We start from the raw sequence: 16,716 nt of genomic DNA on the forward strand, positions 1-16,716 counted from the left end.
AATTTTCTATTAATTTTTAAGTGTGTGTTTTTGTGGTTAATTAGTATTATATCCTAAATATTTTTTTACAACTTAGAAAAGTTCATTTTACTATAGTAAACCTCGTTCACTAAATTTGCATATGTTTTTGTTGTCTAGAGTAGGATTTAATTCCATTTATTAGAACTCTGCTTATCTCTGATTTATCCTAAATACTTTTTCATTATAGCAGTTTTATAATAACTTGTTATCTAAAAAAATTTTGAAAGGAGCCTGGAGTGGCTCAATTGGTTAAGTATCTGCCTTCTGCTCGAGTCATGATCCCGGGGTCCTGGGATCCAGTCCCGCTGGGGACTCCCTGCTCAGCAGGGTGTCTGCTTCTCCCTCCTTTCTGCCCCTCACCCCACCCCCCCACCCCTGCTCATGCAAGCGCTCTCTCCTTTGCTTTCTTTCAAATTTTAAAAAATCTCTAAAAAAATAAACAAAATTTAAAATTTGTGATATCTTACCATGATAATATTTTATATGCTTGCCAACATAAGTCAACATCTCTTTTCCTTTAGCAAATCTTAATTATATAATACACCCTTGTTAAAACAGAGGAGTATTCAGGTATTTGAAAAGTAATAGTAGCATAGTTATTGTCCTTTCTTTTTATAATTTTTTCCACAAACAATGTAACCGACATTTGGTTATTTCACACATTGTATTTGGCAATCTTCTCATGTGACTCAAACCCTTAAGGATGATATATGTTATTTTTTCCTCTTTATTTTTCTCTATGTCTCCAAGTAGTTCTGTACTTCCTGCTGTGGTAAGGAGTGGCATGGATTTTACTTGTCACAAAGGTGCTGATTTATCCTACTTGGCACAGAGATGAGTGACAGTGTTGTGACCCAGTCTTACATCCCTTTATTTGATATGTTCTATACTCAAGTTAATCTCTATTTTTCTTTATTGACAGCAGTAAATATCAATAAGCAAAATATTGAATAGTTAGAAATTTTATTTTGATTGATGCTTCTCTGTCATATGTGAAGCAAATGTGAAATCCTGGGAAGCATGCCTATAGAGTATATGGAATTTTTGTAGAAGTATGGAGATTGCCAACTATTTCATTCCAATGAGATACTCCTGATGTTTTTTTTTTTTTAATGCCCTAAATTTTTATGCAGCCACATTTCTGAATCCCATAATTGTTTCTAAAATATTTTCATTTTAATTATTTTTTGGTTAACTTTCCAGCACCTATGTTTCGCAAAAAGTAAAACCATTGTCTCCTCTATTTTTACATGCTATCTCATTTCTCCAATTTTTCCTTTCATCTAATTACAGTGTCCACAGCTTCAAGAACTATGTCAAACCAGTGTTATTAGATACTCATATCAATGTAGATTAAATTACACTGTGGTAACAAATGACAAATCTTCAGTGGCGGACATGTTTTCTTCTGATATTCATGTTCATCCCAGTTTAGCTGAGAATTCTCTCTATGCTGTATTGCAGGCCCAAAGCTAAAGGAATACTTCTTGTCTGGTAAAATTGTTCTCATGGTAAAAGGAAAATTTAAATAATGGAGGGATAGGATAAATCTAAAAACTATATTCTAGTGGCACAGCCATTTCCCTTCCAATATCATGCCAAATGATCACACCAAATTAGCAAGTTATTTGACCAAGAGGGTAGGCAAGGGCATGGCAAGAAGAGGAACAATATTTGGACAGCAATAAAACCTGCTATATCATTCTTTCTTCTACATTTAATGAAATGATAGTATATCTTTCAATATTGAGAATACTGGTTACTCAGTTCACACACATACATATATTGATATAAAGTAAAATGCAACTATATAAATATAGATATGTATTTATATATACATATCATGTAAAAGAATACTCCACTTGTTCTTTTTTATTAGTGTTTTGACTTTTTAATCTAAGAATTGAATTTTCTTAAACCTCTAATTATATTCCAGTGATATAATAATGCATTTTAGCTCACGTGTAAGTTATATTACTATATTTCTAATATTTAACCATTTGTATTCTTGGAATAAACTTCATTGGTTCATGCTCAGTGTTCTTTTTATTATTTGTTTTTATTAGGTTATATTTTTAAATATTTTATTTAGGATATTTTATTGATATATTCAGGCAAAAATGTATTTTGGAGCATTTTATTTTCTTAAGAAGTCTTCTGTTTTCTTAGGCATTTTCTGACAGATTTTGGTATTTGTTTTATGCTGACTTGATCAAAGATTCTGGAAACTTTCCTAGAACAGCTAAAATAGCTTTTAAATTATCTTTTTTGTTTTGAGGTAAAAAATTAAATCTCTCAGGTTAACAGCTTTTGTGTAGAACTAGAATTCTTGACATTTATATGACTTGTATATTAATTTATTTATTTACATTTTTGAAAATCACCCATCCAGATTTTCTGATTATTTTCAAATTAAATTATAACATTGTAATGTTTCTAATTCCTTTGTATCTGTCTTTATATCTCCATCTTTATTTTTGATATGTTGAGCTGTGTCAGTTTTTGCTCATTAATTTAGCTGGTTATTTACTAAAGTTCCAGTGGGCTAAATTTTTAAATAATTTATCAGGCTTTGATTTTTTTAAGATTTTTTTTTTTTTTTTTTTTTTTTAGAGAGAGAGAGTGAGAGAGAGAGTGAGAGAGAAAGCAAGAGCAGCAGGGGGGAGGAGGAGAGGGAGAAACAGACTCCCTGCTAAGCAGGGAGCCCAATCTAGGACTCAATCTCAGGACCCTAGGATCAAGACCTGAACCTATGGCAGATGTTTAACTGAGACACCCAGGCACACTTTTTCTTTTTTTTCAGATTTTAATCATTAATCTCCATATTCATTAATATTGAAAAGAATTTTATGTGAGATTGATTATATAGCTAAGTTAAAACAGCAATATTTTAATTTTATTTTCTCTTTCAGTTTATTTTTAGATTAAATATATTCTAGTAGCTCAGATTATGTTTAGTATATTTAGGGTATGAGTCTAATTTCCTGATTCTAGACCTACCAGTTATTAAGTGTAATGTTGGACATCTTCCTAAGCCCTATTTTATGTTTGTTTATTTGTTTATTTATTAACATATAGGAACAAAGCTATTGTGAAGATAAAGTAATATATTGTATACACATCACGTGCTATTGTTTTTGGAACACAATAAACTTTCTTGAGTATTATTATATTTTTCTACCTACACAGATTTTGCATGTTTTTAACACTATCTTTAAACTTCTTTAATAAACATATTTTCCATTTTTAGTCAAACCAACGTCCAAATCACCAAATACAAAAATTTTGATCCGCATGTTGATAGTCATTGATTCAATTGTTTATTTCCTCTACATCAGGAGCATGCATTTTGTTTTCAATTCTCATATCAGCAGGGCATTGATAACATGTATTTGTCTAACAGCAAGTGTGAGGATTAGCTTTTGATAACATCTTCTCCCAATTTGGCATTTCTAGGTAGGCTTAAATGTCTACACAAGCACCTTCCAATACAACTTTTTCTAGTGCTAGAAATGTTTATATAAAGTTGTGAAATGTGCTAACCCCTACCTACACATGGCTTCTGAGAACCATAGTGTGACTGAGCAACTGAATCTTAATATTATTTCATTGCAATTAATCAAAATGTAAATGTAAATGTAAATACCCACTTGTGGCTACATGTATGTATTAGACTCATATATCCAGGATAACATCACTGGTATCTACAAAGATCAAACAATTCTTTGAAACTTCCCAATTACCTTTTTTAATCAATGTGAAAGCATAAGCTCTGCCATTTCATTTCTCCAAACATTTGAGCTGTCACTCATTTTTTAACCCAAAATATTAGTAGCTAAAATTATGTAAAAAAATTACATAAGGCTAATAGAAGATCATAGCAACTTAAAAAAGTTTTCCTTAAACTCTTTGACCTGGTTCAATAAATAATCTTGTGTTTTTAGTGTAATCTCTATGTCTTGATTTTATTATCTGTAAGATGCTGATAACACTAGGAAGACCTACTTCATATAATTTTGAATTAGTCAACTGAAGTAATGCATACATCATATCATATCATGCTTTATAAAGCATGAAGCCAGGATAATGAGGTGGCTAAGAGCATGAGCTTGGAGGTCAAACCAGTCCGCGCTCAATGATAGCCCTGCCATTTAATAATTGTATTACACTGAACACACTATTTAACTGCTCTAAGTTTCAGATTTATCATCTGTAAAATATCGGTAATAATGCCTAACTTCAAAGATGTTTGTGTAGATTAAGTAAGACAATGTTGATAAAGCCCTTGGCACAGAGTGCAGAGAGGTTGGCAAAAGGTAATAGCTCAAAGGAAGAGTGTGGTTGCTATTGTTGTTACAGAAACAAAAATACAAGTTCTTTCTCTAAGGATTTTTTAAAGTGCCTATTTCCAAGTTAAAAGACATATCCTTCAACATATGAATTAAAAACAATTTGAGCATACTTTGCTTTAATTACAAAACAACTACAGAACACACAAATGATTGGGTATTAAAACTGGATGACTTCTGGCGGTGCTGAGGCATTCAGGCAGTACATTTTGCAGCAATCTGCTTGTTCAGAGTCCCACTCAGGCAGTAAGAATGAGTTTAATCTGCCAATCCTAGAAATTATGATTAGTGACCTGGCATTACAGCCATTTTGTAGACTGCTTTTGTCCAAATTTGACATAAATAAGTAAACTTTTGTGAACTCTCTAATGACAACTAAGTGGCTAGCTACTTCACTTGGAATTTATGGGGTTGCAGTGAGCAGACACATCCTCTGTTGACTTTAATTTTGAGAATTGCTCTAAGGATGTACACAAAGGTAAAAGAACAGAAAACTTTCACTTGAAACAGTTGTAATCACTACTTAGCTGAACATAAAACACTCTGGTGTTTCTCAGGAACTTGAAAGGTTATTGGGGAAAAAAATGGAGCTCTCACAAACCTCCAGACACGAGTTTATTGTTGCCTCCCTTAGCATTCCACAATTGAGTCAGCCCTCAATCCCTTTCAAATTCTTTACATTTCTCTTTATTTTGGGGACTCTGATGAGTCACTTCAGCTAATTTTCTTCTCTCTACCTCTACATTACTGTGTAATCCAGCTTCTTACCTGTCTGTTTGAGATTTAAACTCCTTTTTGATTTGATTTTTTTTTAATGTTCACTCTCTACTATAGGGTCCTCGTATAATCTAATCTATACAAGAAAATGATAGGACCACCTCATAGTCATAGATCAACTGCTTTGGAGAGCCATTCCCACTGTTCACCCAGCTAAGGTGAGAGCAGCAGGGTTTCTTTCTACAAAGAACAATTTAAGAACAGCGAGACCTCCAGAGCAACACAGTTAGCTATCATTGCTCTTGACCTTTCAAGTTCAAATATCTTTTTCTTTTTAAAGGGCAAAATATGACAGTTTATTTATGGTTTGCTTAGACTTTGGTCAAAAATTTTGTTCATTACATAGCTAAAAACGTATGCACATTTTTAGTCATATAAACTCTTATGTGTGTGTTACTGACATGTCAAATATATTCTGTAATTACATCAGACCAATGTGTTAATTTTTAATTAACTGTATTAACAAAAGTACATAAAAGATAACAAAGAATTATTTTTATAAAGATTTATCTAGAACATTTCAGAATACATTTTCTTAACAATTCATTTCACTGTGTGATTTTAAAATCAATTTTCTATTTCCAAATCTTAATTCCCTAGAATAAAGTTTAATAAAGTAAAATTCATAAGTAAGACCTACTTGTGGAAAATATTGTATTGCTTTTCAGAAAACTAATCAAAGTAGAATATTTACTACTTGGATATTTAAATGTGATATGAATGGTTATATTTCATTTATTTTATGTTGAAATTACTCCTAATTATCTAAATCTAATGCTGATACCACATTACCTGTGGATTATTTTCCTTGTGATTTAGTTTCTAGCGGAGAAAAAGTTCCTTCATATATTTCTAAATACTTCTTACCAAATTCTAAGGCATAATTCATAAAGTATAATTAGTTTCCTAATTAAGACAAAAAACTAAACTTTTTTACCTACCCAATCATATCTACAACATATATTTTGCCTAAATTGTGATAGAAATATATAAAAACATATAAAAACTTTAGTAACTTTCACATAAATAGTCTCTCTAAGGAAACAACAACAGTGACAACAAACAATTTTATTCATTCATTTTTATTGTTGTATAACAGCATTCTATTAGTTTCTGATACATACTGATTCACTATGTATGTAATACGAAATGACCACCAGAGTAAGTCCAGTTAACACCTGTCACCATACATAGTTATAACATTTTTTCTTTTATTTTTTCTTGTAATGAGGACTTTTAAGATCTACTCTCTTGGCAACTTTCAAATACGCAATACAGTGACTGAAGACATGAGAAAAGAAAAGTTAAGAATGACACCAGAGATTTTTAGTGTGAGTAAATAAAGATGAAATTTTCATTTCTTAAGATGGAAGACTGCAACAAATAGGTTCAAGGCTATGAATCTTTCCCTAATAGTAGAACTTGGCCAATATATGCTTATCTAAATTTCAGAATTGACATGAACCAGTGACCTATGCATACCTCTTTTTACTGCTCTTTTTGAATGAAAGGATCTATAGTGTTTATCCTATGCTTGTGTCACTATTATGTGTTGGGGATGTGTAAAGCATTTAACATATCTTTTGTTTACAGGACTTCAGATTGGGAAAAACTATACTTATGGATCTCTACTTATTGAATTACATCCACATGCCTCATATAAACTTAGTCCTGATCTAGATGATGAGATCTTGGTCCTGGAAACTGAGACTGATGCCATAATGGGGTATGAGTTTTGGAGGTCTTGAGGGGGATGGTTGTATTTTGTATGTGGGAAAATATAAATTGCTGTGGCCAGACGATGAATTGTACCTGAATTTTATAAATATGGTCACAACAGTATGTATGGTATTCTCACATGAATTTCCAGAATTTTTCCCACTCTATATTAAGAGTTGGAGTATACATTTTGTGGTTCTTCAAAACTGGGAATAGTTTTGTGATGGCCTTGATGAAACGAATGTGGCACAAGTTATATACTGTATTATTCCTCAGATTAAGGAATTAAAGGAGATAAAGCATCTGCTTAGCTTTCTTTTTTTTCAGAACATTTGAGCTTGTAATGGAACCACCGTATTTGAGGAAGCACAGTCCACACCCAAAGGCAAAGATTGGTGCTAAGCCAGCCTCAAGATCATTCTAGCTCCTTTTTTTTTTTTTTTTAGCTCCTGTCTTTTAAGTGTCTCCTCTAAACCCTGCCAAAATTGCAAATTTGTAAACAACAACAAAAAAATTAGCTCCTATCTTTTTTTATTTTTTTTTAATTTTAAAAAGATTTTATTTATTTATTCATGAGATACATGGGGAGAGAGAGAGGCAGAGACACAGGCAGGGGGAGAAGCAGGCTTCACACAGGGAGCTTGACATAGGAATCCATCCCAGGACTCCAGGATCACGCCCTGGGCCAAAGGCAAATGCTTAACTGCTGAGCCACCTAGGGATTCCCCCCTTAGCTCCTGTCTTTTAAGTGTCTCCTCTAAACCCTTCCAAAATTGCAGATTTGTAAACAAAAAAATTACTGTCATTATCCCAAGTCTCCAAATTCTGGGCTTGTATTTTATTCAGTCATAATCACTGGAAAGAGTTACCCTTGAGAGGGGAACAACATAGGGAGAAGAGGTTAAAAATGAGCTTTAGAACTAGCATTATACATATATTATTATTATTATATATATTTGTTTTCACCAGGAAAACATGTTTTTGTATCAAGTTTGCAATTAACGTGAAGTAGAAAAAGGCAATGTGGGGCACTTGGGTGGCTTAGTCTGTTTAACATCTGCCTTGGCTCAGGTCATGATCTCAGGGTCCTGGGATAGAATCCCACATCAGGCTCCCTGCTCAGCCGGGAGCCTGCTTCTCCCTTTCCTGCTCGCCCTGCTTGTGCTTACTCTCTCTTTCTCTCTCTCTGTGAAGTAAATAAATTAAATCTTTTTAAAAAGGGAAATTAAAAAAAAGACTATTTTCAAATGATATAAAAATGTTTATAGCATGACTTAAAGAAAGAAATAGACATATAAAATGAAGTTAATTAAGAAAAAACTTATAGCAGTACTTTTTAAATTACTAAAGAATTACATTTAAATATAGAATTTTAAAATATTTAAATTATTGAAATTGCCATTCAAAATGTGAGAATGAAATTGAGTTTAATTTAATAAAAAATGGGCATAATGCTATATGTTCCATGTTTTGCCCTAAGAATAGGTAGCTTGATATTAGGAAAGTCAATTAACTTCCTTGGTACTTATTTTCCTTATCTATAAATACCATATCTTTTAATTCCATTATTCATTATATGTGGTAAATTAATGACCCACACATAGTCAATTAACCAGATGCATCCCTTTAATACAGCATAACACAAATGATTAATAAAATATGTGTTGAGACATATTAGACCCTACTCTACAAACTGAAATTTATATACATGTGGATATATTTTCTTTTTCTACGAAGTCTCCTTTGTATAGAAAGAAACAAAATCAAGGTTATATTCTACCTTTTATAATGGTATTCATTGTAAGTTTTAGTTATTAGACATTTATATTATTCACCTATCTATTTCACTATTTAGAGATGGCTGGACACAACAAAGAAACAGGAAACAAGTGTATATTAAAATATATCACCTTACATAAAAATTATTTTTTTATTCTGTTGGTGCACTTTATCGGGATATGCTAATTAAATATTTTTAAAGTATACATGAATGAAGATAAATATTTCTCAAGTGTAGTTTCTAAAATAATTTTTTTTTAAAAAATGCTGCACCTTCCTCTTGCTGTTCATTTCATACTCTAAATTTATAGCTAATTTTCACGAGTTATAAAGTTCTGGATTACACCCCCCACACACACCCATGACACCTCCCAGCTTTTAAAAGAGATTAACAATTTATTACAGCAATTTAGCAAAAGTATTGCTGCTTCCTGTCAGAATTTACTGGCATCTTTGCTCACAAACTGAACATAAAATATGTCAATGTGACCCTTTTCAGTATCCTTGATGCATGACATTCAGTGCACACTTCCTTTCTTCTGATTTTATGTGAGTGTTTGATAGATCACACAAACCTGGAACGGCCTTAAGTTGTTACGATGAAATTTGCGTATTTGCAGAAAACAAATTCCTATTAGGAGAATGATAGTGAGAAGCAAGAGGAAAAACTAAAAAGAGACAATTTTTATAACCTGCAACAAATGTTAAACTATGTTTGATAATCACATCTGACTTTAAGCCAAGTAATTTATAATTATAGTAAAAGTATACAACAGAACTCCTGAGATTGCTCCCTCAAAGAAAAGTGACTTCTGTGCCCTCACTCTATAGGGCACTTCCTCTTTCTCTTGCTGAGTCCTCCAAGAACACTAATAGTGCTTACTGTCTGTCCCTCTTGCTCACCTTTGTTTCACATGCAAAGATGTAAACCCCAGTGGGAAATAATAGCCAAGACAACCAACATCTTAACAACGGGTTCATAGTACTCTAGGTAAAAACTGTTTTCCAAAAATTATGAACCTCTGTGCCCATCACCTTTGCATAGTGGTTGGCATGACCTAATAGGATTCAGAAGCCTAGTGAGTGCTGATTGCTTTTGTTCCTGTTTGGTAGCCTCTCGTGACATTAACATCAATGGTTTTCACTATGTACATACCAGTAAAACCCATATATCAGGAAGTTTATGCTCTCAGTAACATAGTGTATCAAATAAGTCTATTTGATATATTGTGGAAAAATTTTTAACCATTAGAAAGAAAATATTTTTACAGTGATTAATATTTATCTAAAGAATTTTAAGTATGCTTTATCAAAAGAGCGGTATATTATTTTTCTTTTATTATTTATTTGTATAGTTCAATGTCAGAGTTGAAAAACTCAAAATAATAGTGAACTTAATTCCAAATATGAAAAGAATGCTAGCTTGTTTGAGGGGAAGCATTTATACAACAGAAATGTGTGTATCATTGCATATATATAGATGTATGTAGACATACACACATATATATTTATATATACACTCACCAGTACATATAGCGGTGTATCTTGAAACATAGTTCTCTGAAAGACTGATTATTTATTTAATTTGCTTTTGACTGTCCTAAATTGTTTATTAGGTAAGAATTTTCCAAACATTATTTATATTAGTGGAGACTGATTTAAAGTCTGTCATTATTTTACTTTTTAATGTAACAAAACTCAAACCTTATATATACAATTTCTCATGTTATAAGAGGCACGCAGTATATTACATGATGTGCAAAACATTCTGTTTTTAGATTAGAAGTATTTATTTTTCTTACTAAGACTTGGGTTCTCATTAAATAACAATACCTTTTATACAGAAGGGCCATGCCCTGACACAGAAAGCACACAAAGTTTGTTCCCTATCCACTCTAGGCCATCTTCTTCTTTCCCACTATTGTATTTCTTGTCGTCCGTAATAGTCACCAAAAGTGAGCATGAGAGGTACACTGTTTGTGCTCTTCCTCTGTTCTCACATAAATGTATCAAAAGTGACTTCAGTTTTTAAAGTATAATTTCATGCTATCTTTATTTGTGTTCCAATAGAATATCCTTGGTCCGTATACTTGTCCTATTGCAGGCAGAAAAAGAATAAACTTCCCCTTTTAGGACTAAATGTACGGGATCACTACCTTTCAAGCATTATTTTTCTCAAGTCATTTTTCTTAATTAGAAGTTCTCTAACTTCAGGGCACTTGGGTAGCTCAGTGGTTGAGTGTCTGCCATTGGCTTAGGGCATGATCCTGGGATCCTGGGATCTAGTCCCGCATCAGACTCCCCTCAGAAGTCTGCTTCTGCTTCTCCCTCTGCTTATGTCTGCCTCTCTCTCTCTCTCTCTCTGTTTCTCGTGAATAAATGAATAAAATCTTAAAAAAAAAAAGAAGCTAACTTACATTAGTACCTTTTTTTCAACTAACCACATTTATTTCGAGTGAAAAAATTAAATATTTGTCTTCTGCTCTCAAGAATTAGTGGAATTAAAAAATACATATTTTCAAAAAATGTTAGAATAACTTGAAAATATCCTTAAGTTACTACTTTAACATGAACATTTCTTCCAAATGTCACGGAATAGGTTAAATCCTATCAATATTATTCTAAAATTTAGGAAATATTTGAAGCCTTCAACATTGAAATGTAAACTAGAAGAGCTAAACTAATGAATAAACAACAAAATTGGACATAAATAAACTAAAAAAATTAAAGTTTTCTATAGATCAATCTAACCAACAGATATAGGTTCAAACTCCTGATTCTAAAATCAACAGAATTCAATAATATATAGTACCAAGCCCTACACAGGCCCACTAAAACTTATTAAACTTGAATAAAAGTATAGATTGAGAGTAGGAAATTTAACAAATTAAAGACTGTTTTAAAGACTGATATGAGAAAGCTAAACTGCTAACATTGCAATGTCTTGCAAGCTGTTCAATGGATCACAAGGTATTGTAAAAGTGTTTTTTAATATATCTTATAATTTTGTCACTTGTGGACTCATTGAAAAATGAAGAGTGGTTTTAAAAAGCTTTAGAGATGGTTGGTTAGGTATGGAGAAAGAAAAATAAGTTTAGATTCCATATTATATTTATGCAATATATAAAAAAAAACAGAAGTCATTTGCTTTTTGTTCCTTTGAATAAAAGAAACAAATGTTTAAATCCCATGCATTTTATTCTAAAATTTAGGAAATGCTCACAGTTTCCCTCATTAAAATATACATTAGCAGAAATAATCTAATTAAAAACAGCAAAATCAAAACTAAAAGAATCTCCAGATCAATATTTTCCCTTTAATAAAATATATTAATTTTAAAAGCTTTAATACACATTCAAAGAAAGAAAAATATTTTAAGAGATACACTTCTTCGAAATTTTTTAGTAAGTGCTTACCATCAGCCAAATGAATTCTAGTTCTTGGAGATAAAGCAGTGAAAAAGTTCTCCGCTTTCATGAAGCATAATTCTAGCATGGGAGAAAAAAAATTAAAATAAGTAAGAGTAATATGATTTATAAAGATCAAATAATTAGAGTGAAGATTCAACAGGGTCTTGTGAGTCAAAATAGGGACTTTGGGTTTTATTTGAGTGAAAAAAAAAAAACCAAAGAAATGGTTTTTAGAAAGTGTCAGAATATGGCTTAGATTTTTTTTTAAAGATTTCATTTATTTATGAGAGAAAGTGAGCAAGAGAGAGGGCGATGCAGACCACCCACTGATCACTGATGGGGAGTCCAATGTGAGGCTTGATCCCAGGATCCTGGGATCATTACCTGAGCCGAAGGCAGATGCTTAATCGACTGAGCACCCCAGATGCCCCAGGCTTAGATTTTTAATTGCATAACCTGGTCGTTGGTTGTGTGGAGGCTTCTTTGAAGAAAGGATGATGACAATAACTTGAATCAGCTTATAATATGGCTATTCGGTAATTTTGAGGATCCCTGAAACAAGAATTTATAATAATTCTTGTTACTTCCTCATGAAATTTCTGCAGTAGAACTTAGAATTTGTGAGAGAACTGGAAGAGTTGTCAGGTGGTGAGGGCAGGAGAATTGGAAAAAAGCACTTGAAGTCACTGCATTTTAAGGTAAAGCTGACAGCTTTTCTTTTTATACTGTATATTTGAAACACTTATATAAACAAATAAATGTTACTGTCGCATTGTTTCCATGACATGAGAGAGAAGCATGTGAGAGTGGGGGCAGAGAAAAAGGGAGAGAGAGAATCTCAAGCAGATTTCATGCTGAGCAAGGAGCCAGACACTGGGCTCCATCCCAAGACCCCGAGATCATGACGTGAGCAGGGAGCAGAAGTTTTACTAACTGAGCCACCCAGGCACCACATAAATAAGTAAATCTTAAAAAAATAAAATTATATTCTAACTTTAATCAAAAATTGTATTTTTTTAATTATAAATGATCTCTAGTAGTAATTCAAACTATTTCTGATACTATACTTAATATTTAAAAGCAACATTTAGTTACTTTCAATCATATATTTTACAAAATATTTTTTCTAATTTTCTGACATATTGATGACAATTTATTCCTACAGAGATTTTACTTTTAACATTGTAGGAAGCTATTGTCCCTAAACAAATATGACATAGGGGCATTTTAAGTGTTATAAACATTTCACAGACTTTATATTGGACATGAGAAAATCCAAATATTATGATTAATATAAAATAATTAATTCTTAGATATATGAAAATAAACATATTTTATATTACTACTCTTTATGAAAGTGATAATGTTACAAAAAGGAAATATAGTCGTGCTCTCTCTGTGACACAATGCCATTCATTAACATAGGATATTTGCTATATAGTCTTATCTTTCTACTCATTATTGGCTTCTTGTAATTTATTTCCCCTGACATTTTCTACAAGTCACATCTCTTTTCATCCACTAAAGTGCATGTGTTACTGTGTATTAAATGCATAATAATGAAAGAGCAAATCAATACTGCATATCACAGAAGCTAACAACTGACTCTGCATAATATTCCTGAAATTAAAGGAAAATTGCTTCTTTGGATATTAGTATTGATAATGACCAATGTTAGTATTGACTGTCATGTGTTAGGTACCATGCTGAACCTCGTTTTTTGTATTTCTTCTTCCCCTTAATAACTTTATGAGGCTGTCCATTGTGTTATTTATTTAATGTTTATATTTTTCCATTTGAATAATATCTTTTAATTTGGCTATGACTAAAACATTTAAAAATTATCAATTCTCAAGAATGTATTTTAGTGACCTACAATATAAAGTAAATTAAATAGTTCATATGAGCTTTCTTTTTCCCTGCTTTGTAAAAGCTGCTTGTTTCCAAATTGATGACATCTTAGGATAATAACAATTATCATAGCAGTAAGATTATTTCATAAGTCTTCACAGTTAACATTACCAGACTAAGATGGAAGCAGTTTCTTAAAGAGAAGGATCTTGTTTGCAATGAATTATAGGACATGAAAGAATTTTTTCACTTGACTCTGAATCTAGTTTTGTTGGTTTCAGAGTCAAATTTCTTAAAAACATGTATATTCAAAAGAAAGTGCAGGCAAAACTATACTTAAGCAATCCATATTATACATAGGTATATACATATATATACACATATCCATATATATGTTATAATATAATTGAAAAGAAGTTTGCTCAATTTTGAATTCGTTCTGTTATTTTTTTCCTTATGCTAACACAGCAATGAGATATTGTTAATGGAATAATTATCTAGGAGTCATAAAACAGAAAGCATTGTTTATTAAAATGTGCTAGAAAATTCAGTCAGAAAAATTCGGTCAAAGATGATTTAAGTTTGACAGTAAATTTAAAGGAGTTTGTAAAATATAAAAATCTTATAAATGAGAGGTTTAAATAAATATATTGTAATTCTTGATAGTTCAGTAGAAATCTAGGATTTCAATCAAGAAGTAATATTTTAAGCTCACATCTCTTATGAGCTCTCACAGAAATCCTCCTCACATGAACACACAAACCTACAAATTTGTCTGATTCACCTCTACAGCCCTGGCTTGATTAGTTGACAGATCTTGTTTTAGAACTTTAGAATTGGAGTGATTATAAAAAGGGGGGAAAATATGAACAAGGAAAAAAAAAACAAGAAAGAACTAAGAAAACAAGAAAAAACTCAGAGAAGATTTTTGATAATGATTGGATAGTTGTAAGGGTTTTTTCACATTTGCTGATAATTCACTATCCACAGGAAAAAACTTAAAAATGGGGTATATATTTTATATATATGAGGTTCCTGAAACTGTTACCTATAGCCAAGGATTTTGTTTTCAACACAAGTGTTTTTTATCCATTTTATTGTCTATTAGAGTTGACCCTTAAACACCATGGATTTGAACTACAGAGATTCAAAACAGTACAGAAGTGTAAATGTATGTTTTCTTTTTTATGATTTTCATAATAACATGTTCTTTCCTCTAGCTCATTTTGTTATAAGTGCAGTATAGAATACATATAACATACAAATATGTTTTAATCTATTATGCTATCAGTAAGGCTTCTAGTCACCGGTAGTCTACTTGTAGCTAAGTTTTGTGGAAGTGGAAAGTTATGTGAGGCTTTTCAACTATGGGGTATGGAAGGGGGATTGCTCCCCTAACACCCATGTTTTTCAAGAGTCAATTGTAGTTTCATGGTAGGCTGATCTGGTATGGAATAAAATAATTTAGCAATAATAAAATTAACCCTTCTTGAAAAATGGCTCTATTCTTGCCTATTTAACACTATGCAGCAAAATGGAATACACTGCTCTTTCCCATTAAATTAATGCTGGTAATGTATCATTGTTATTAAAGCTGTGAAAACTTGTATTATTGACTTTCTTTTCTTAATATTTTATTTATTGTAAAGAAAGAAAGAGAGCATGAGCATAAGTGGAGGGAGGAGCAGAGGGAGAGAGAGAGAATCTCAAACAAACTCCCTGCTGAGCCCAGAGCCAACAAAAGCCAGATCTCACAACCCCATGACTGACTGGAACTGAAATCAAAAGTGGGATGCCTAACTAACTGAGCCACTTAGGCACCCCTATTATTTGTTTTCTTAGAAAAATTTGTGCTTAAAATTTAGATACAATCAAATAAATGTACAAAATATGCCATTTCTTTTCCCTTTTCTCTTCTTACCAGACCATAATTAGTTTTCTTCCCTAATTCCTTTCTTCCATGATTTTGTTTACTTTTTTTTCATTTCTGCACATTTCCAACCTTAGTATTCTGAAGTTCAAATATGCAGCTAAACTATATAAATAGGAATAATTAAAATATATTTGAATATTTTTACCAACAATTTCTCTTCAATTAATTTTGTAATTATATAATCAAGTGTCTTCCAGATATACATCAAAAAACAATATACTAGGCTTTCTGTCTAATTGTATTATAATCATAAAATTTCTGGTAATAAACAGAAATAATTTGGCTCAAATCCAGACATGAAATCAAAATATTCAAGAGAAGAACACCAAGAATACGCATTGAAAATATCTTCCTCTGGTGATTCTGATAGGACATGTAAGACAAGTTTAGAATTCACAGGAAAATTACTTCACTTTTCTCCAAACAAGCATGGAAAATACTGCAAAAAAAGAGCAATTATAAAAAGTATGTGGGTGCGTGGGTGGTACAGTCAGATAAGCCACTGACTCTTGATTTTGGCTCAAATTATGATCTTAAGGTCATGACATTGGGCTCTGTATAGGGCTCTGGGCTTAGAGCGGAGTCTGCTTGAGATTCTCTCTCCCTCTGCCCTATCCCTCTCACTCATACTTTCTTTCTCTGTCAAATAAATAAACAAATCTTTTAAAAACTGAATAGTCTGAATGTTTGGCTGACAAAAGTAGTAGAATATGGTAAGATTCTGCCTAAAACAAGAAAACGAGTCAATTTATTGAGGTAAGCGCTTAGAATCAACTACACTGTAGTTGTGGAGCTTTATTTTTATAAGAGAAATAATATGGTCACCACAGTGATTGGCATTGAGTGGCCTCCTTTCATTTGTCACCTTTCCCTAAGT

Source organism: Canis lupus, chromosome 38 (genome assembly GCF_003254725.2).
Source record: "Canis lupus dingo isolate Sandy chromosome 38, ASM325472v2, whole genome shotgun sequence".
NCBI classification, from domain to species: domain Eukaryota; kingdom Metazoa; phylum Chordata; class Mammalia; order Carnivora; family Canidae; genus Canis; species Canis lupus.